Source organism: Macrobrachium nipponense, chromosome 32 (assembly GCF_015104395.2).
Source record: "Macrobrachium nipponense isolate FS-2020 chromosome 32, ASM1510439v2, whole genome shotgun sequence".
In the NCBI taxonomy this organism is placed as follows: Eukaryota; Metazoa; Arthropoda; class Malacostraca; order Decapoda; family Palaemonidae; genus Macrobrachium; species Macrobrachium nipponense.
The window spans coordinates 20,772,135-20,794,634 of NC_061094.1; the positions used below are offsets into that span (position 1 = coordinate 20,772,135).

General features: G+C 35.7%; 1 protein-coding gene and 1 long non-coding RNA gene across 2 annotated transcripts in view; one reads left to right on the forward strand and one right to left on the reverse strand.

Moving 5' to 3' along the window:
• LOC135207262 (uncharacterized) overlaps positions 1-13,690 on the reverse strand; it is a 147,493-nt gene extending 133,803 nt beyond the window's left edge. The window contains exon 1 of the long non-coding RNA XR_010312940.1: positions 13,426-13,690. This is a non-coding gene — a long non-coding RNA (uncharacterized LOC135207262). The remainder of the gene's footprint in view (positions 1-13,425) is intronic.
• LOC135207261 (uncharacterized) overlaps positions 1-22,500 on the forward strand; it is a 183,315-nt gene that overhangs the window by 82,618 nt on the left and 78,197 nt on the right. The window lies entirely within an intron of this gene.

A 22,500-nucleotide genomic window follows, 5' to 3' on the forward strand; every position in this document is an offset into this window, starting at 1 on the left:
GTAATTGATAGCCTTACTTAGGCTAGATGTAGGAAGTAGTATTAGAGGGGTGGGGGTACCACAGACAAACAGAAAGGAAGAGACATAAAGAAGAATTCCGTAATCTTTGTAGCATAAAGGGAACCTAATGTAAAATGGTAAAAAAAAAGCAGGCTTCCTATTTCACCTTTATTAATTCAGAAAGCAACGCGTTATCAAGGTTGTACACAGAAACACATTCGCAAATACGAACAAACATAAACAAATGACTTGCATAGATGTACTGTTTCTGACTCAGAAATAGTTTTGAATAGTTCATACGGGAAAAAAAAAAACAAGTGAAAAGCAGCACAACGAAAAATCCAAAACAAGTGCTAGGATTGGACATTGTCCTTATTTTTAGGAAAAGAAAAATATTTTGAATTTCTGACCCAGTCAGTAGTTGTAGGACAGAGAGAGACAGAGAGAGAGAGAGAGAGAGAGAGAGAGAGAGAGAGAGTGGAATTGGGGGGTGTGGGGGGCGGGTGACGGGGGGAGGGCTGAAAATACGAACTGCGTCATATTACCTCGGACGCCGTGAGACGAAAAGAACAAAGAGGAGCCGGAGCAGATTTGTGATGGCTGTGCAGAGAGGAGAAATGCCCCCCTGGTTTGCATATTTCCTTCCCTATTAAAAGCCTTCTGTAAATTCGACCTTTTATGTTTGTGATTCGTTGCTTATAATTCATGAACAAGAACTGCTCCCTGGAAGACAATCCTTATACTTAGATTTTTAAGAATTTATTTAGCGATTACATGTATAAAGTACTAAATATATAGGTAAGTATTTCAATTTTATGGGTTAAATTTCGGAATTCCTTTTGATGCGTTTAAAGCGTAATATCCAAAACGCGAGCTAATCTATGATGAAAGATATCATGTTGATAAACGCACATTCAAAACATGAAAATTTTTTTTGTGGAAAGTAAAATAAGTAACCTAAATCTTTTGTTAGAAGAAGACTGTGACAAACAAACTGCAGCATATATATATATATATATATATATATATATATATATATATATATATATATATAGATATATATATATATATATATATCTATATATATATATATATATATAGTATATCATATAGATATCTATATATATATATATATATATAATGTATATATATATATATATATAGATATATATATAGATATATATCTATATATATATATAGATATATATCTATATATATCTATATATATATATATAGATATATCTATATATATATATATATGTATATATATATATATATATATATATATATATATATATGTATATATATATATATATATATATATATATATATATATATATATATATATGTGTGTGTGTGTGGTGGGTTGTGTAATAATAATAATAAAAGGAGCCCATAAACACGCCAAAAAATGGAAAGTAAGTACTATATTTCAGAGTCTGCTATCTCTCTCTTCAGGTGGGTAATGAATGAGAAAAGTTACAGAGAAGGCAGTATTTATACCAAGAGATCCATCCGCAGGTAGCCGGATATCTAAATCTTCCCGGTAGATAATTTCTCTTTAATCTTCTTAAGGGTTGGTTGAAGGAAGACCTCATCTATGATATCTGAATCCCAGGCTTCCCTTGAGATGTTCATTACCTGTCTTTGTTTAATCAAGGCTGACTCTATCATCTGGCTCTAGTACCAACATTTGCTACTATAAATTACACATGATAAATTCCAAGTTTAAGCTGTGGTTATTCTTATTTATATAGTTAAAAATAGTTGAGCTCTGTTGACCATACCTAACTGACTGTTTATGCTGTATTAATCTCTGGGGAAGTGATTTACCTGTAAAACGGATGTAAGATTGGTCACAGCCCTAGAGATAAATAGAACATAAACAGTCAGTTAGGAATGGAGAAGAGAGCACAGCTATTTTTAACCATATAAATAACAATAACCAAAGAAAAACTGGAATTTGAATTTGTCACATATAAGTTATAGCAGCAAATGTTGGTACAAGAGCCAGATGATAAAGTCGGCCTTGATTAAACAAAGAAAAGTAATGAGCATCTCAAGGGCGCCTGGGATTCAGATATCATAGGTAAATTCCTCCTTCAACCAACGCTTCAGAAGATCAAAGAGAAATTGTCAACCGAGGTGACCTAGTTAAGCGGCTACCTGTGGATGGTTCTCCTAGTATAAATACTGCCTTTACTGTAACTTTGCTTCTTCGTTACCTACCTGAAGAGAGAGACAGCATTCTCTGAAATATAGTACTTACTTTCTATATTTTAGCGTTTTTATGGGCTTCTTTTATCAGATGGAATTCTTTTGTAATAGACCATTTTTACCACTCATATATATATATATATATATATATATCATATATATATATATATATATATATATATATATATATATATATATATATATATATTTCCCCTTTCAACAGAGTAGCTTCAGAAAGCAATGACCAGGTTTTCGGCAAGTAATTTTGGCATAAGACTGCTAGTCCAACGTCCTTACACCTGAATGGTTCGGAAGCGACTACCAATTCTTGCTGGTCATAATTCCAAGAACTGAATATACCTACTGTGCATTCCAGAGGCCATGACATAGACGTAGTTTTTTTCGCGAACAACTTGTAAACCTCCTTATGAATTTCCATGCCACTAAAGTACTGAGTGTTTCAAACTTCCTCCTAATTTTCTGAAGTACTGTGCATTGCCAAATGTGTTTCATTAACTTTTTTACTTAAGAAAAGGAGGTTAATTAAAGCTGCCTTTAGCCACCCAACCATCCGCAAAAGTGGTGACGTGTATGTGACGCCGGTATAGCGTATCCTCCAATATACCTTTTCAAATGGTTGTTTGACCTACTATGAGATTCAGGGCTTCTGTAACACGGTTTTTTGACAACAACTTTTTATCTATGTATTTCATAGATATAACGCTTATTCAGAATACACATTATATCTACACATAAATTTTGACTGTATTCTGCATTACGTAGGTTGAATAAATTTGGTACTTATAATGTAAAAGTGACTTTTTTTGAAGACGGGCCAACTTACTCAGAGAAAAGTTTCGAAACGCACTCGTTACGTAACTTATGACAGGCATTTAATTTCTTCCCTCTTCTCGATGGATGATTGGCTATACGTAACGAAGGCTATACCTCTGGCAACAATGACAAAAATTTAAATACAAGCAAAGCAGTACACCTTATGAACTCTGAATCCTCTCCACTGATAATTGTCATAATGAACAAACCAACAAAATATGTTAATAGATACAAAAACACTTCGATTAATAGTCTAACTCCCAAAATAAGTGTCCTAAGAAATTATAATCTACTTTATAGGTCACAATCAGATTGACAAGATGTAGGGTTTAGTTGGTAATTTTCAAACACATAGTAGACAAGCTTGATTTGATAACTGCTGTATACAATGTCAAGCAATTTTTATTTATCGGCTATCTACCTATTTACTAAAAAAAAAAAAAAAAAAAAAAATAGACGGTACCGTATTTTGGCTTTAAACCTTCACCATTAATTATCGTCAGAATGATGACTTCATGAGGCTCCACCCACTTTGGCCTCGTTATAATTCAGGATAACAATGAAGGCTATCATGGACATTGTTGTATTTGAAAATCTAACTTCTGGCTATAAAACTAATTTCTCGAGTAGTTGTAAGAAGTTCTAAATGATCCTCAGGGATCCAGCAGTTGGCCTAACGTTTAATTCATGTGTATTGCTGCTATTACTAATTTTGTTTTGCGGCACTACTGCTACAGTAGTATTACTACGCTAGCACAGATACCCCATCCACATCTATGTATCGTTCCGCCATTCATAAAGTCTTTATATCCAACATGGTCGTACAGACTAAAGAAGAAGAAGAAAAAATATATCGGATGATCCATTGGTCTGCTGGAGAGTTTAGCAAATATAAGCTTTTATTTACTTTGGATAAAAATCTTATTTTAACAAAAATAGTTATATAAAGACTGTTTACATACAATCTCTCTCTTTCTCTCTCTCTTGGTGGTATAGTGAATAGTAAATGGAAATGTTCAAAATCCTGAATGACATTACAAGTATTATAATCACGTTACGCTAAATACAAATCAGACCATAAACATTGGATTTAAACCAGAAACTGAATAATTACCTATTCAGGCTATAGTAAGTATGGCCACGGGCTTTCTCTTGGCTGTATAAAGTTGCAAGTCTTAAGACAAATGCAGTTTTGCAACCACGGGGACAATTCCAAATCCTGTTAGCCATTCTTAACTAAATACTATGGGTTTCAGAGCCAATGGAATAAGGTGAATGGGTTTCTGTCTGGTGGATGGGTGGGGCAACATTTCGTAAAACGATGTTTACCTTGCTTACGTAATGAATGTTTTTCAACTCTTGGCTCGCAATCATTGGCCATGGCGTCGGCTAGATAATTTTTACTCTATAAAAATTAAAACTATCGGGTTTAGGTTATTGATAATGCTGACAAAATTTGTGTGTAGTCGTGAATTATACATATGTCAACTTTCAGCTACATCCGATGCTTTGATAAGGAGCAAAATCCAAAAAACCGTGTTACAGAGGCCCTGAATTTCATAGTAGTAGGGTTTGATGCCATTTTATCTATCCTGGGGATGACTCTGCGTCACAGATACGTCATATAGCAGCTCTTGTTCGAAACGGTCTGTGAAAAGGCAAGAAGTTGATCTTTTTTCTAAGAGTAACCGGCGTAACAGCACATCTGTCAATTCAGTGTACTATCATAAATAAGGGACCATGTTAGAAACACCCAGAGCTTTAGTAGCATGGGAAATTTCCATTCAATCGGTTTAAAAGTTGTCTTCCCTGCCCAAAAACAATAATTTCATGGAGCTAGAATAAGTAATGCTAACAGAAAGATTTACAACATAGGTGCGAAAAGCCGCTAAAGTAAATGTCATAGTACCACAAATGATGTATTCTTACACACATATAGTATGTACAACGCACAACAAGCACACACAGACACAGTCACACGCACACATACACACACACCACACACACACACATATATATATATATATATATATATATATATATATACTATATATATATAACACAAAATAGCCAACAACTTCACTGTGTATACATTATTATATTACTCATACTGGGCTAGGACTGGTCACTGAAAAGGAGACTGTTACTCCTTTGAGTCCTTGTGCTATGTGAACTAAAGAATCTGGAACATAAAACCATGGGTGTCTTATTGAAGCCTAATACGAGTAATATATATATATATATACTATATATATATATATATATATATAATATATATATATAATATATATATATAATATATATATATATATATATATATATATATAACATATATATATATATACATGTAATATATTATTATTATTTATTATTTATTATTATTAGTATATTATTATTATTATTATTATTATTATTATTATTATCCTTCAAAAGACTAACCCTATTCATATGGAACAATTCAAAGAATACAGTGTTCATATGAAAGCAGTAGTATTGGGTAAAGGGATATAGAAAAGTAAAATATAATTAATGAATACAAATGTAAGTAAATTATTAAAATGCAACGTGAATGTATTAGGGTAGTAATGCATTGTATCTTCGCTTTACCATTTGAAGTTGCAATCGAACAACATCCTCAGGGAGACTTGTTCCATAATCCAACGGTGTAGCCTAAGTGTATTGGGCATCTGGAACTGAGAGGTTCGATGGCAAGGCATATTTTCTGCACACTGGTGTTGCTTTTCTGCAACTCTGGTACCTCTCGGCAGAAAAAAAGATGATCATAGATCAATTGCGAATGTGAAAGATCTCTCTTAAAATACAACATAATAAAATTGAAAACCCAGACACCATCCGTCGACGCTCCAAGTCATAACTACTAATATTGGGAAACAGAAACCTGCCACCACGAACCCGTCTATCAAAAGGAGATAATTATCTGGCAGAAGCAGACATTCACACCGGAGAACAGCATTCTAGTAAAGGAAGGACAAATGACCTGAAACAGGTTGCATTGATTTTATCAGTTATAAATATATGAGGCGTTACGTGCAGCATTTGCTGACACCGTTCATTAGATGTTTCTCAAAAGTAAGATGCGAGTCTAAAGTTACACATACCTGCAATCAGCAGCGTCCTATCCACCTGAAGGGAAGGATGGGGGGGAAAATGGCTTCGAGTTCTGCTGTTCAACAGTGTTTTCGTTTTAACTGGAGTTCAGCCTCATACCCTACCAACTACACCATTCATTACTCAGCTTCATGTCACTATCGAGATTCAGGGCAGCTTTACTACACCGACAGGCATCCTGGACAACCTCGTTTTCCAGGCCAATAGCCGTATCACTTTTATACAATAAAAATAACAGTGGACCAAGAACACTTACCTGAGGAATTCCAGACACAATAGGTCTTGCTTTGCTAAAGATCCTATCAACAACAGCTTGCTGGTTTCCATCTGAACGAAAATCTTGAAGTAAGCCTAAAGCATACCCACCAACTCTAAGATTCTGAAGTTTATTAATAAGTGTCTTGCAGTTGACTAAATCGAAAGGAGCACTAAAATCTATCTGAACGTCTGTTCTCAAAACCCTTTCCAAGGTTCTCTTGCAAATGGCATGTCAAATCTAAAAGACAATCACAGGTATCTAACTGCTTCCTATATGGTTATTGATTATCACCTAACAATCCTCTAGACGCCACATAGTAGCTTTAAAATAAGTTTTTCTGCGACTCTGGAGAGAACAGGAAGAATAAAAATTGGCCCGTAGTTACGGCAGTTTGCAGAGGCACTGTGCAATTATGCTTGCCCTCATCTATAAAGAAACTGTGTCGACCTAAAAATATATAAAATCTACCAATCTTGGGAGACAACCAACTAGTCACCTTTTTGAAAAACAAAGGGAAGAAACCATCAGGATCTTTTCCATACCAGCTATCAAGTTTATACTGAATTGTTTATCCAGAATTTTCTTAACATCCCTAAGCAAAACGTAAATTTTGAAAGAACAGGCTCAGAATGACAAGTATCAGTGAGTGGAAGATTCTGAACTGATTGCTTAGCGTTAAAAGCTCGATGAAGCATTTCAACCTCTTTCTTAGGGCCAATAACCAATCTACTATCTCCTGTTAGCAGTAGTAGAATGAAAGACAAGTCTGATGCAAAGATATAGATGACGCCAATTTGGTCTACCACAGATAATGCCAAGTAATTCCTTCAAATTTCCTGTTTAAGGAAATGTAATTTCTCTTAGCTATGTGGTAGATTCTATTTGCAGCTTGGTGAAATTCAACAAAAATGGTGTAATTTTCATGTGAAAAATTTTATTTCCATGTGTTGAATTTGGTCTGTTTGTCATGGTAAGCTCGTCTACATGTACCGTCGAACTATGGTGATCATTTTTCCGGAATTTAATTACCTTTCTAGGCTTACTAAAGTAGCCATCAGCATTTCATTTAACATTTTGGGATCTGGATCTGATATAGCATCTAAATTATTCAGTGCCTGACAAGCTTCAGTAATGCAATCCCAATTGGCTCTAATTTTAACCAGTCTATTTTTCCAATAGTGACAATAGGAATATACTGATTTGTAAATATGTCCATCTCAATGGCGCAGTGATTGATAGTACCTATATATTCACAGACCTTGGACTACACAATACCTGGAACATCTCTGAATATGAGGTCTGATCTATTACCAGAAATACGCGTGGGTTCCTTGATTAGCTGGACAAAATCGGAGGATACACAGAACTCAAGAGCAGAATGTCCATGTTGATCTGTAGAATATGAATTAAGACTGCTGTGCTTTGCTCTTCAGTCCCTAAAAATAACGAATGAAACTTTTGAATCCTGTGACTGAACCATACCAACTATCTCCAAGAGACAGTCATATGCAGAATCAATGATATTTGGATTGCGGTAAACAGCAAATACACAAAGTCACGACCATCAAACCCTAGGATTAAAAATCTCATCCTTTAATTTATTAGTACTTGTAAGTGTGTCAGATAAAAACACCGAATTGTTATTACTGCCACAACTCTAGAGAATAAGGAAATTTGAACTTATGCCCTGAATATTTGAGCAAAGTAATCTGCAATCCTTTTACAGTAATGAGTAACAGCCCAGGGTTCAACTCGGTGCCTCCTGAAAGAATGAAAATTTATAGACTCATAACAACATCAACATAGCAATAATCAAAAGAACAAAAAACAATAATGATATAATGAACAACAACAGAATTTATACATTATTTACAAAGATTTCATAGAAAGTATCAATAAACTTGACCATATGTCATTGAAAAAAGCTCCGAAAGCAAATTATCAACAAGGTGGAGCTGTACGCCTTGTAAGGCAAATAAGGAACTTGTCAGGTTTGCCACAACTGGGGAAGGGCAGTCACAATGGATTTAGAAATTATAAAGCCTAGAAAGAAAAAATTAAGTAAAGAAGGAGGCTCTTTCCTGATATCCACCAAGCCAATTTCGCTTTCTATTTTGTCCTTTTTTAAACAAAACATGGTATATCTGTCACCTTTTGGTTTCTTTCATTATTTCATTTTTCTAAAATTCAGCTAATGAAAAGTAGACGACATTCTAATAAAGTTAATTCCAAAGCGTTCTTCATGACCTTTTCCTTAGAAACTGCTTGAAAATCCTAATTTATTCGGAACGTTCAGAGCAAATTAAATCCAAGTAAATCAGATATTTTGACGTTTAAATTGTGAAAAGAGCTCTATGAAGCATTCTAACAAAGGTTAAAAACATTTCCACTTCAGGTTTATTGTATTCCAGGGGAGCTTTTGTAAAACATAACAAAGACCCGTTAGAACCGATGACAGACGTTCGATATTTTGTTTGCAGGTAAACCCCCCGGGATATTAAATTGCCTCTCTTTCTCTCTGCTCACCCTCGCTCTGACTTCAGATCTCTCTCTCTCTCTTCCCCTCCGTCACTGACTTCTTTTCTTAAACCCATACCTGGATATGGGTCGGTGAATAAGACTGCTATATTCAGTTGTCTGCAGAAATACATATAGCTCTCTCTCTCTCTCTCTAGTGATTCCACGAGAGGGATTTGTGGGTATATATATATATATCTATATATATATAATATATATATATATATATATAGATATATATATGTATATATATATATATATATATATATATATGTACGTATATATATATATATATTATTATATATTTATATATATATTATATATATATAGTATTGTTATGTATATATATATATATATATATATATTATATATCTATATATACATGTATATATATATATATGTATGTATGTATATCTATTATCTATATATTATATATATATATATATATATATATATATGTATATATATATATGTGTATATTATATATATATATATATATATATATTAATATATATATATATATATATGTACCAAAATCCTCTCGTGGAATCACTAGAGAGAGAGAGAGAGCGGAGAGAGAGAGAGAGATTATTTCTGCTAACAACTGAATATAGCATATATATATATATATATATATATATATACTATATTTATATATTTCACACTGGGATAAATATGTTACTTTAAAATAAAATACCTAACTACATGAATACAATAATTTACAAAATCCGAGTATTATATTATTATTATTATTATTATTATTATTATTATTATTATTATTATTATTATTATTATTATTATTATATGCTTCTTCATCAATGTGAGAATGATGAAGCAATACAAGGTCATTACCTCGATCAACAGATCAAGTATGCCCTGTCTGCAGCAAATGCAGGGCGAGACCTAGGATATTGGGTGAGAAGGCTGACGTGTTGAGACGACAGTGTTCGTGCCTGCTGGGGAATTTTCGGCTTAGTTATAATCCTCGTACATGTACGTGATACGTGCCTTGGAAAAAATAACACATAACTATGAGAACAAAATATAGCATGGAGAGAGAGAGAGAGAGAGAGAGGAGAGAGAGAGAGAGAGAGAGTCATAGTGAATGAAATCTTCGGAATAAAAGCGTATCAGTGGATGATGTTTTTTGTTCTGTTTTGTTTTGATCTTGTCTTTGCTTTCGTCTGCCTACTATGTTACAAAGGACGGGAAGCGACCTTTTTAGTCTTACTAGTAGAGGCTACCGTCCAATTTCTAGTCGCTCGCAATAATTTCATTCCTGAACACAGTTAATCATCTTCGTTCGATGATGAACTGAAGTCCATCACCCTTAAGGAAAGCGCGGCATTGCTGACATTACTTTGCGCATCTTACTCTATTATGTGAGCCATTTGCAATTCCCCATAGTAGACATTCCAACGTTGTAGTGTTTTCTTCGATATATACCATGATAATACCGTAGTGGCCATGCCACTTTTACATTCTAAGTTTTATCAGTGGCGTAGTTTCATTACAGAAAATTAGCGTTACACACCATTTTCATTCACATTTTTGCTCTTTTTACGTGCATTTTCACAAAGGTCATCCAAAGCGACAATCTTATACTTTTAGTCTCCATATTTCATGCCGAATTTATAGTGACTTATGAAAAATAATTCAATATGCAAGACGACAAGCATCAATTGGAATTTATATGATTATGCATAAAGTGTCAATAACATGGAGTGGCGATCTCCGTGCCGAGCGTGTGACCTCGAGCAGCCAAATTGAAACACCAGGTCCAGCACATAGTAGGTACTACTATATTGTAGTGATAAAACACTAAGGCAGCACACTGCTTCTTTACATCTCTTTTAACATCACAAGAGGATATTTTATTCAATGTAAATTAATTTTTACTGAACGGTATATTTACAAATACTGACGTAAAGAATTTTGCATGTAAAAATACTCTTAGAAAAATTTATCCCCTTCTCAAGCAGACAAATAACTATATATTCTCTTTAAAAAAATACTTGGAATTGTTAAATAAGGGCTACCATAAGACTAATTTTGACCTATCCCGAGAAAAATTGTTCTTAAAAGAAGGAAGGAACAACCAAAATAGCTGTTGAATCAATAGTCATTTGCCTAACGTTGGCTTGCCCAAAATTCGGTTCCTTTTGTTACTATTCTTAATTTTTTTCATTGGCCTAATGATTCGGTAACATTTACCATGGAGAAATTACTTTTTATATATATAATGGAAATTCAGTTGTAGTTAGAACACGGTTTAATGATACAGAGTCGTTAAAGAGCATAGGTGTAGCCTAGGCTATCACCTATGTTCTTGCTATTACCTACCTATGGGGGTGTGCAGACAAAATGCCGATGGACACAATGTCGACGGACATAATGTCGATGGACAAAATGTCAACATTTGTTCGGGTAGGACAAAATGTCGACAATAATAATAATAATAATAATAATAATGATAAATCAGTTTTTGCTTACATATTTTTTTTACATATTCCAGCACCGGTAGTTGTCTTGTTTCGTTTTACAAGCCATCTAATGCCTAACAAATGTATTCTCAACAAAGAATGATTTTTGAAATTCGCAGCGAAAAAGGCTTTTTCAAATTCCATTAGTTCTCCAAGACCTGCAGTATAGAGAAATTGTCTTTTTCGGTCTGCCCATGACTATAATGGAGATAACAAAAACGAACAAAGGCGGCAAGAAACTTCTTTACGAAGGCTATGCTTACGTTGTCGATAAGCGAAAGGAAGATAGGCTCTCATGGCGATGTGAAAAGCGTGGATATTGTGGTGGACAAATAACAACTTCTAACGATACTGTACTTTCTTTTGCAAGTCATTCTCACCAGGCAAATAGTCTCAGATGTGATGCTCTAAGAATCCAGAACAAAATAAAAGACATGGCCAGCGGTACAGATGATATTCCCTCAAATATAATTCACAACGCTACAGCAAACATATCACTGAGGGGCTTTGCCAAAGAAGGAGTCAATTGCGCGCGCAATTAGGCGACAGCGCAGTGTAAATGAAGATGAAGATTTGACGACAACTACAAGACGAGAAGCTTTTTAGTCGCACGATTTTGCGGACTATTATCATTTACTCAACGCCTAACAATCTAAGAATGTTAGAAACCTATTCAACGTGGCTTTGCGATGGGACATTTGATTCTCACCCTGTTGGGAAGCAGTTGTATACTATTCATGCCCTTGTGACAAATAACAAAACACTACCAATGGTGTTTTCCCTTAAAATAAAAAAGGATGAGTAAACTTACGAGTTCATTTTTAAATTTTTGAGAGACCGCAATTTGAACCCAACCTCTTATCAATGTCGATTTCGAAAGAGCCGCTATTAACTGTATAAGGAAGACATTTCCAGATACTATCGTTTATGGGTGTTTTTTCCATTTCGGTCAATGTCTATGGCGCAAAATCCAGTCATTGGGTTTACAATCCTGGTATACTGAAACCAGTAATGCATCCATCATAAAGCAGCTTCAAGCATTGGCATTTGTTCCTTCTGAATACGTGTATGCTTTTTTGAAGAGCTTCTTGGTTCCCTAACTGAAGAAATGGAATGTGCTCTCGACGAATTTCTGGCGTAATTTGAAGTGACCTGGTTAGGTGTAGTTCGACGTGGACGACGACGTAAACCCTGCTATGATTCTAACTCTGGTCAGTTCATAGTTGTGTCGCAGATGACATGCCACGCAGGAATAATGCGCTTACACTTAATAGATAAATTTTGTATTCATTATATCTTTTGTAACACTTTTTAATTAATTATATTGTCTTTAATAAACTTGTAGCTCTACAATCGAGCCATCTTGTGATTCATTAAAATGCGATTGACTGTCAAGTTTGTTTATTTCGGAACTATCATTTTAACCTGTATTATTATGAAATGAAAGAGAAAGAAGAATAAATAACTAAATAAAAGTCGACATTTTGTCCTACTTGAACAAATGCCGCCATTTTGTCCGTCGACATTTAGTCCATCGACATTATATCCGTCAACATTATGTCCCTCGATATTATGTCCATCGGCATTTTGTATGAAAACATATTAACCCATAATTTTTCAAATATAAAAAAAAAACTGATGGTATATAGAGAATAATGCAAGCGCCCCTTGGCATCGCAGTAACATGTTTACAAGACGAGACTTGTTGACACAATCAGTAACCTAGCCAATAGGCCTACTTACTAATTAGCATTTTCAACAACGAGCAATAACTTTTTTTTTTTTTACTTTATATGATGTTGCATATTACGTAAGACTCATGATCTTCCGAAGTCAAAATTGAAATCGCTTCTACATCTACTACATGTATGTAGCAAAATGACGAGCTGAAAATACTTTCACGGAGAAAGCGTACTACTTGTATAGTACTACTAACACGACATTTATCTCACTAGCGCAAAATTATACTCAGTATGCTGTGCTTACCTGCGAAATGTTAATCAATTTTCTCTTGAAGAATTACTGTGGCCATTTCTGTAATTATGAACTGCCCAACATGCCATAATGAAGATAATGAACGAGAACAAATCGCAAGCCACTCTAACCGCCTATTCGATTTTCGTGGTCCCGGGTGTTTGAAGCTAGCCAGTCGCGAGGCTCTAAGACGAGTACGTACGATCATTCTTGAATTTCATTCTCAGCGTTGGCTGTATTTGGAGACTGTCATTCCTGAACATACACGATCATTGTGGTACGTCATTCCTTTCATCAGTCACAACGCAATGTTGTCCTGCATGAACTCGGGATGAGCAACAGGGAGAAAACGAGTGTTGCCATAATGCTGGCAATTTATTTTAAAGACAAGTCATATCCGCAAACAATGGGTGAAAAACTTGACAAAGAAACGTAACGTTTTCACTCATTCAAGTCTCTTGCATGAAATAACATTGACTGATGTGAATGACTTTTATCATTATTTTAGAAAGCGTTGCCATCTCGGTGTAGAAGTGCACTTCTCGGATTACATGAAATCACTGACACGAGTGACACGCCGACACCGACATTCAACTTGACTCAAAACACCAGATCAGTCTTCCATCCATTCCATAAGCTCTACCTGCAAGAGAAATCCATCAATCCGCTGTTCACATGGTCGTCGGAATGACATTTACGGATTAGTTCCTCCTTGGACGAGTGGATTTCGCGCTCGGGTACCAATCTGTAGTTCGATTCTCTGCTCGGCCAACGCGGAAACAGAAGAATTTATTTCTGGTGATAGAAATTCATTTCTCGATATAATGTGGTTCGGATCCCACAATAAGCTGTAGGTCCCGTTGCTAGGTAACCAATTGGTTCCTAGCCACGTAGAACTATCTAATCCTTCGGGCCAGCCCTAGGAGAGCTATTATTCAGCTCAGTGGCCTGTTAAAACTAAGATGACTTGACTTGACATTTACGGAAAAACTCACATTCCGAAAGATCGTGTGAACTCAGCGAGAAGCACTGCCTGGTGGTGGTGCACAAAACTACGTAGTGTAGGCTACTTAGTACATGGTTCGAAAGCTTTTAATATCCATTAAAGACCATTTACTCACATGCTATATTATTGTGGACCTGCAACCACTGTCATCATTTTCGACACAGAAAATTGTGCCCACAAACTACGTAGTAGCCTACTAGTCCAGTTCTTTCTATCTGTCCACTCCCAAACGTAGGCTTCAGGTAGATATGACCAATACGCTGAAATCAATGATTCCGATATCGTCAGCATATTTTGATAAAGATGCAAACTATTTCTTCAGTAATGCATTGCTATGCTTATAAAGAACCCTCACGCCTTATTTAGATCATAAAGGTGCCGATGTACTATTTCGAGAGTACAAAAGTACAGGGACACGAATGTGGAGCTTATAATAGTCTACTCAGATCACATGTAAGCGAATGATGGTTTTTATATAATTATGTTTTATCTCACTGTAGGAAAATCAAAAGACATCTGGCTATGCGACCGGGACTGAAAGGTATTTTGATCATTTCTTCTATGCCAATGATATTCGTAGGTTAATAATATTCGTAGGTTAATAAGGCTGTCTGGGGGAGGTAAATGGAGCAGCCATTGCCATTTTGGCTGAGTATACAAATCATTATAATAGCTCGCTGATTACATAAGTTATTTTGGCAAATGACTTATCAAACAATAGTTTTAAATTCCACTAAGTTCCCGTCATCCTTAGAGTGACGATGACACACGGAAGCCTAGACGTACAAATACTTTTTTGTTATTGTTAAGGCACTGGAACGATATTTAGACAGAATGGGTAAATAATGGTTACATCAAAAAGTAATTTTGACAGAAATGGAATGACTGTGCTTTAAAGAAAGCGAGCATTATCTAGCTGATCAGTAACATAGGTCTATCTTGTCCCCGCTTCGTGTATTTAGCAGTAACAAACCTTAAAAGTTATTTTTCAGTTTACCGACGAAGATGTCAAAAGTTATTTTGAAACGCAAGCAATAAAACTATACGTAGAATGTGTGTGATAAAAACAAATCTGTGATTAGATCTATTTGTGAGCATATACTAGGTCTACGTGTAGCCTGGGCTATACTAATGAGATATAACATAATTACTGAAACCTCATCGTTCGTTTATATTTAATCTGACTAGACTATCTGATACACGGGTGTCTTTTGAGTGCTTCTCATGGGCGCCCGCACATAGGGACCAGGGGGGCCTATGCCCTCCCCCATGAAATCCCGGTAAAAAAATTATATATATATTACATTTATTACATTTACCTGCATAACTTTGTTTTCCTTTTATATTATAATAAATTCTTTCAATTTAAGTCAATTAAAGGTATCCTTATTATATTGTATAATATTTATATACAGTATATAACTGCGTTATTCTTTCCAGAGATATTTTATTTCAGCTAAACAGTACATGGAACTATTGAAAAAAAAATAAGTCAACGTAACGTTGAATTTTTTTTTCTTTACCGCATCTTGCTTCACTTAAATTATTGGCATCGGAATTCCACTGCACCAACGATATCAGAAACACTGACTGATTGTAAGCAAATCACGTGCTACACATGCGGTTGTCACATCTTCACAGCAGGTTGATGACAAATTGAAACTGACTGCAGTACACAGATAACACCTCCGCTCACCGCACACCCTTTGTGTTGTAGATTATGTTCACTTATTACTTTCTCTTTATTTTATTTATTTTTTTTATTTTACTGTTTGAAAGCAATGTACATGCCCATTCTTTTATTGTCTTTTAAACAGTTCCACAAACAAACGAGTTAACTAAGTAGGTATTTCTATATGAATTATGCGAGAAAATATTTTACTAAAATCATGCTGTCATAACTTTTATTAGAGAGTTAAAACCCAAAATTTTTATGTAAACATCATACTGTTTACTGTTGAGAAATGTAACAATACAAAGATGCGCTAACAAAGGTTAGAACATAGAAGAAGACAGATCCGAGGGTTTGGAAGCATCCCGATAAAGTAAAGAGTATTAAATTGTGATGTACTATCTAGAACTCTGTGGTGTATGGAAAAAAGTTTGAGAGCGGTAGGGCTTTGATATCCAGGCGTTAGAGAGAAAGTGGAAGTTAGAGGCGAGTGGCTAAGCGTGTGTGGGCACAGATGCAGGGTTTCCGTCCCTTCTACAAGGGACTCATTATTAATTCAGCATTTAACGGATGACTATGGCAATGACTTTAGTCCTATTTTATTCTGGAGAGACTCTTCGCTAAGGAGCGTTGGTATCTTGAGACGTCTAATAATAATAATAATAATAATAATAATAATAATAATAATAAAACATGCAATCTGATTCCTTTTCCAGTTGGTTATTAGAATTATTCTATTTGCAGATAAAAAAAATGTACGTAGACTTACTATAGCTTCATACTCAGTGCACGTTTTAGTTTTTGTCATACCCAACAGAACTGTGATGAGTGGATAAAATGGTTTTAAAGCAAAGCGCAAATAAATAAATAAAAAGTTCTCCGCTGCATCACAAGCCAAAAGATGGATTGTAATCGAATTTTTTTCTCTCTTTTTTTTCTTTTATCAATGCACCTGGAGCTGAATCCTGTTGCACCTGGGCCCGAGTTGAGAGAATTTTATCTGTCCGGCAGCCTAACTGTAGGGAACATTTTGAGATTCACAGTAGCAATTTGCCAAGATAAACAAGTAAACAATGCACCGAAGTTGCCTCGGTGCAATCCAGTTTCTTGTACAACGTACAATGCTGTATGAAACTCTCAGCCACGGCCCATGAAACTCAGACATGGCCCAGGAAACTTTCAGCAAAGCCTGGTGGTGGCCTGTGTTGTTGAAAACTATAACGGCGCCACACGCACGATCATGGCTAAATTTAACCTTAAATAAAATAAAAACTGCTATGGTTAGAGGGCTGCAATTGGGTCTGTTTGATGATTGGAAGGTGGATGCTTATCATACCAATTTGCAGCCCTCTAGCCTCAGTGGTTTTTAATATCTGAGGACGGACAGAAAAACTGCGGACGGACAGACACATAGCCATCACAAGTTTTCTTCGACAGAAAACTAAAAAGAAGTTAAGCTGAAAGCTGGGGAGCTTCGTCGTAAAATGCAAGGATTTCTCAGACCAGCATAAAGATTCCTCATTGTCTCTGGACAATATTAGTTTTACCATGACTGCTATTAATTTCGTAAATGAGATTAATCAGTCTAGGTTTTGTTATTGTGTGACTTTGAAAAAGGAATGTGATTCCTATTACATCTCTCTCATGAAAAATCAACGTCGGTATCCCTGAAGATGTCTTCTACTAGGGAAAACGGATTAATGTTATGTATATATATATATATATATATATATATATATATATATATATATATATATATATATACATACAACATTAATCCGTTTTCCCTAGTAGAAGACATCTTCAGGGATACCGACGTGATTTTTCATGAGAGAGATGTAATAGGAATCACATTCCTTTTTTCAAAGTCACACAATAACAAAACCTAGACTGATTAATCTCATTTACGAAATTAATAGCAGTCATGGTAAAAACTAATATTCCGTTCAAGCTTCGTGTCGGGCTTGGGAGAGAGAGAGAGAGACGAGAGAGAGAGAGAGAGAGAGAGAGGAGAGAGGAGGATGAGAGAGAGAGAGAGAGAGAGGAGAGAGGAGAGAGGGGTAATCTTTAATCACCATAGTTTATAATTTGCCAGTATCATTATCTGGGATATTTCCAAGGAGACCTCCTTGAATATTTCTGCATATATATATATATATATATATATATATATATATATATATATATATATATATATATATATATATATATATGCAGAAATATTCAAGGAGGTCTCCTGGAAATATCCCAGATAATGATACTGGCAAATTATAAACTATAGTGATTAAAGATTACCCCTCTCTCTCTCTCTCTCTCTCTCTCTCCCAAGCCCACACGAAGCTTGAACGGAATAAGGTCGCAGAATCACATCTTTTGTCAGCATCTCCGGAACCCGAGATCCATATTCCAGCTGCGCCTGGAAGCTGGAAGACGAAGTGACACATTACATTGTCTTGCTCTTCTTAAGCACCTGCAGCAGAAAAAAAAGGAAGACGCACAATGTGTTTCCCTTGTTAAGAGGAAAGAGAACATAAAGCCTTGAGAAACTTCCCGGTGCTTATCATGAGGAATATGATCATCGTCAGTCGTCGGCAATAATAGAGCCTCTATGGATTGACTGTTTCCCTGTGGGGCTTCTCTCTCTCTCCTCTCTCTTCTCTCTCGTTTCCCCCCTCCCTCTCTAATTTCTCTATCTCTCTCTCTCTCTCTCTCTCTCTCTCTCTGTACGTTCCTTTAGCCTTTCTTCGTCCTTTATTTTCTCACGACTGGAAAGATTATAATCAGTGAAATAACATTGCCAGTTATTGTTCATTTAATGGTATGGAGAAAAATAAGTAAAACCAATTTTTACATGGCAAGTGTTTGAGTTTCTGCAGTCATGTACTTTAGTATACACAAGCTTATCTTTAAGGATTAACGGGAGTCAGCTCATATTTTTCCACGCAGTTAAAGTATAGAGAAAACGGAATAATGTTATTATATATATATATATATATGTGTGTGTGTGTGTGTGTGTGTGTGTGTGTGTGTCGTTAAATGTCGAACTCGCGCTACTTCGTGAATATCCCTGAAGAAGAATTTTTTAAGTGATAAATGGAATGGTACTGAAGTGTTGCCAACGACCGACACACTACCTTTCAAACGACTCCAGTCGACGGTACTATCCTCTGAGCTATGAAGAATCTGCCGTACTTGTTTACCCATCGAGAGCGGGGAAATTGTACTTAGTTTCAACATTAACCCACCTTCACCATGATAGCTCAGTGGCTACCGTCGACTGCAGTCGTTGGAAAGGTAGTGCGTCGTACGTTGTAGACACATCAGTACTATTCCATTTATCACTTAAAAAATTCCCCTTCATGGATATTCACGAAGTAGCTCGAATTCCTTATTAAAGGATATTTTGTGGCTTAATGAATATATAAAAGCAGCGAAACTAGTTGTGATATCCGCATAGTTGGGCTGGGTATATATATATACAAACACACACATACATATATGTGTGTATATGTATATTTATATGTATGCATATATACATCTTATTATAAAATTTAAAATTTATATGTATATTAATAACGTATTATATATATATATATAGAATATTATATTATATATATATATGATATATTCATACGTGCCCGAGTGTATTTATCTGCAAGTAGTTGCGTCAATAGTCTAGTCTCATTCCTGTATCTTGTAACAACCAAAATCACTCTTTGGAAGTGTCATATAATGTAAAGAATGATATATTAAATCCTCTCCTTTGCACATTTTTTGTTGAAATTGATGTAATTAATGAGAATTGGGATGTATATCTCTTAATACACATTATTTGGTTCAAGTGAGGTGTTTGTACTACATCTACCGAAATTAGCTTAAACACTTGGAGCCTTATTTCGAAATTGACACACTTTTGCCTTACGCAGGCCACAGTGCGGATACCACGTCTGGGTTCATTGCTTTCACCAAATCTCTATCATATTTCTTCCATATGATATGTTCTTGTAACAGGGAATGCGTCTTTTATTGCAATATTTGGCAAGGTCACTAAGTTTTATATGAAACTCCTTGTTCATCTTTGTGGTCTACAAGCTTTCGTTTGTTTGTTTGTATGGTGTTTTTACGTTGCATGGAACCAGTGGTTATTCAGCAACGGGACCAACGGCTTTACGTGACTTCCGAACCACGTCGAGAGTAAACTTCTATCACCAGAAATACAAATCTCTGACCCCTCAATGGAATGCCAGAGAATCGAAACTTGCTTGACTGGGGACCGAACAAGTGGTTAAAGCAGGTTTAAAAGTTGTTATTAAACCAAGTACTTCCCATAGATTGAGCTTGCTCATAATGATAATCATAGAACTGGCATATTTAAACTTGAGTTTCCTATTTGAATGAGAATTAGTAAGCAATGGCCAGCCGATATATACCTGAGGAAGAGCCCAGCCTGTTAACCTCGAGCGTGATGACATCGCCTCCACTCTGGCAATCGGCAATCCTCGGACGCCACTATACAACAATTGCTTCTTTGTTAAATATTATTATTATCAATATTATTTCAGTAGATGAAACCTATACACATGGAACAAGCACACAGGGGCCACTGACTTGAAATTCAAGCTTTTAAATGTTGGTTTCAACCTCCCACCGCAGCAGTAACTGATCATGATAAAGAGCTTGTGATTTTTTATCGCCTTGGGGGAGACGCAAAACCCTGACTTCTAAGTGGCCTACCACGATACTGACCACTATACCACCGAACCATTAAAATGGCCTAAGCTTTGAAATTTACTTGTTGCTTCTGTTTTCATGACTCTCACAACTCTCCTTCTGTCAAGTGGTAGGTCTATCACGTCTTCCTGATTCCTTCCTTTCTTTTTCTTGCTTCCTTCAAAAGGTCTTAGATGACCAGTTCCACTGGACTAATGTCGTTTCAAGAAGTTCTGACAGGAACCCTTTGTTGTACTTCTGATCGAACCTCCTTCATTTTACTTTCTTTAATACCGTAACTACCGCTCTCTATCTATCGATGCCCATTGTTAACGTTTTTTCTGATTTCTTTTTTTGTCCGTCATTCCTGACACTGACCGCACCTTTTCATTTCCACCATGACCATAACTCTTTTATCTCTCCTCTTGATGCCTATCACTGTTTTCCTTTCCCTTACTCGTTGTTGCTAAACTGATTTTTTTCTTTCTCTTTTTCGTCGTCCGTTTCAAGATTCTTCTTTATATATTTCACTCATCTACGTTTTTCCGTAGTTTTCATTTCCCGCTTACTTTTTTTTTTTTTTTTACTCCACTTTTGTTTCCTCCCGCACCAGCTGCATTCTATGGTCTTTCTTTTGAGGATCCAATCCCACTCCCAATTTTTATTTCCTTTGTGTTGTTTCTTTAACCTTCAAACACCTCTTTCCCATGCTAGTTTTTTATTTTCTATTTTTACCCCCACAGTCTACAGTGTTTCTTTTGTCTCCTGATATTTTCAGTTACTCATTAGAATCATATCTTTTCCTCTCTTTCTCATTTCTTATTTACCGACTGCATAATTATGACTGCTACTTTTCTGTTTCAGCTCTGGTTTTTTGTCTTCTTTAACCCTGACATCCCTCTTTTCACTTAATCCCAATTTTTTTTGGTCGCTCTCTGGTCAACACATTACTACTTCTCTCTTCCGTTTCCTTTACTGATCCTTACCATGAGGTCTTCTTTCCTTCACTTTTCATTCTTAACGCCGCTGAATGTTCCCGTCCAGTAGATTCCAGAATAATAAACCAGTTTTCAAATCATCTTGGAAACAACAGTTCAAGAATAAGACCAAACTTTAGTATAGAAACAAATAGATGGAAATAAAGAGAACCACATACGGGAAGTGTAATTAAGGTCCCAGCCCTCCGCAAACCAGGAAAAGTGTTCCCATATCATAACGACATAAAAGTCGTAAAGGAAAAGAAAAACAATTCCGATACGATATAAAGATCCGAGAGAAGTCAGAGGCAACAAAACACAAACCCTTGGCCTTCTGTCTCGTGCACTCAGGTATTATTGCGTGGAAGACACGACTTCCTTTCCACTTGAGAGAGAGAGAGAGAGAGAGAGAGAGAGAGAGAGAGAGAGAGAGATATACATACCTATGGCTCTGGACTTTAATATATGTGTTATAAGCAAAAATTCAGGAAATGGAAGGTTGTGGACCACTTGGGGGAAGAAATGGTTCTTAAATAATGGATGAGCTTTCTTTACTGAGGCCAGGGTTAACCATACATGTCTGTTTACTGATGAATGCTACTGAAACGCCAGTTTTTTTGCTGGGTGTTTTGAAGTTAAAGGTACGTGGTAGGGAAAGGGATAACATGCAGTAGGCAGATACGGCATTACTAGAATAAATTACTAGATACAAATCCATGGAA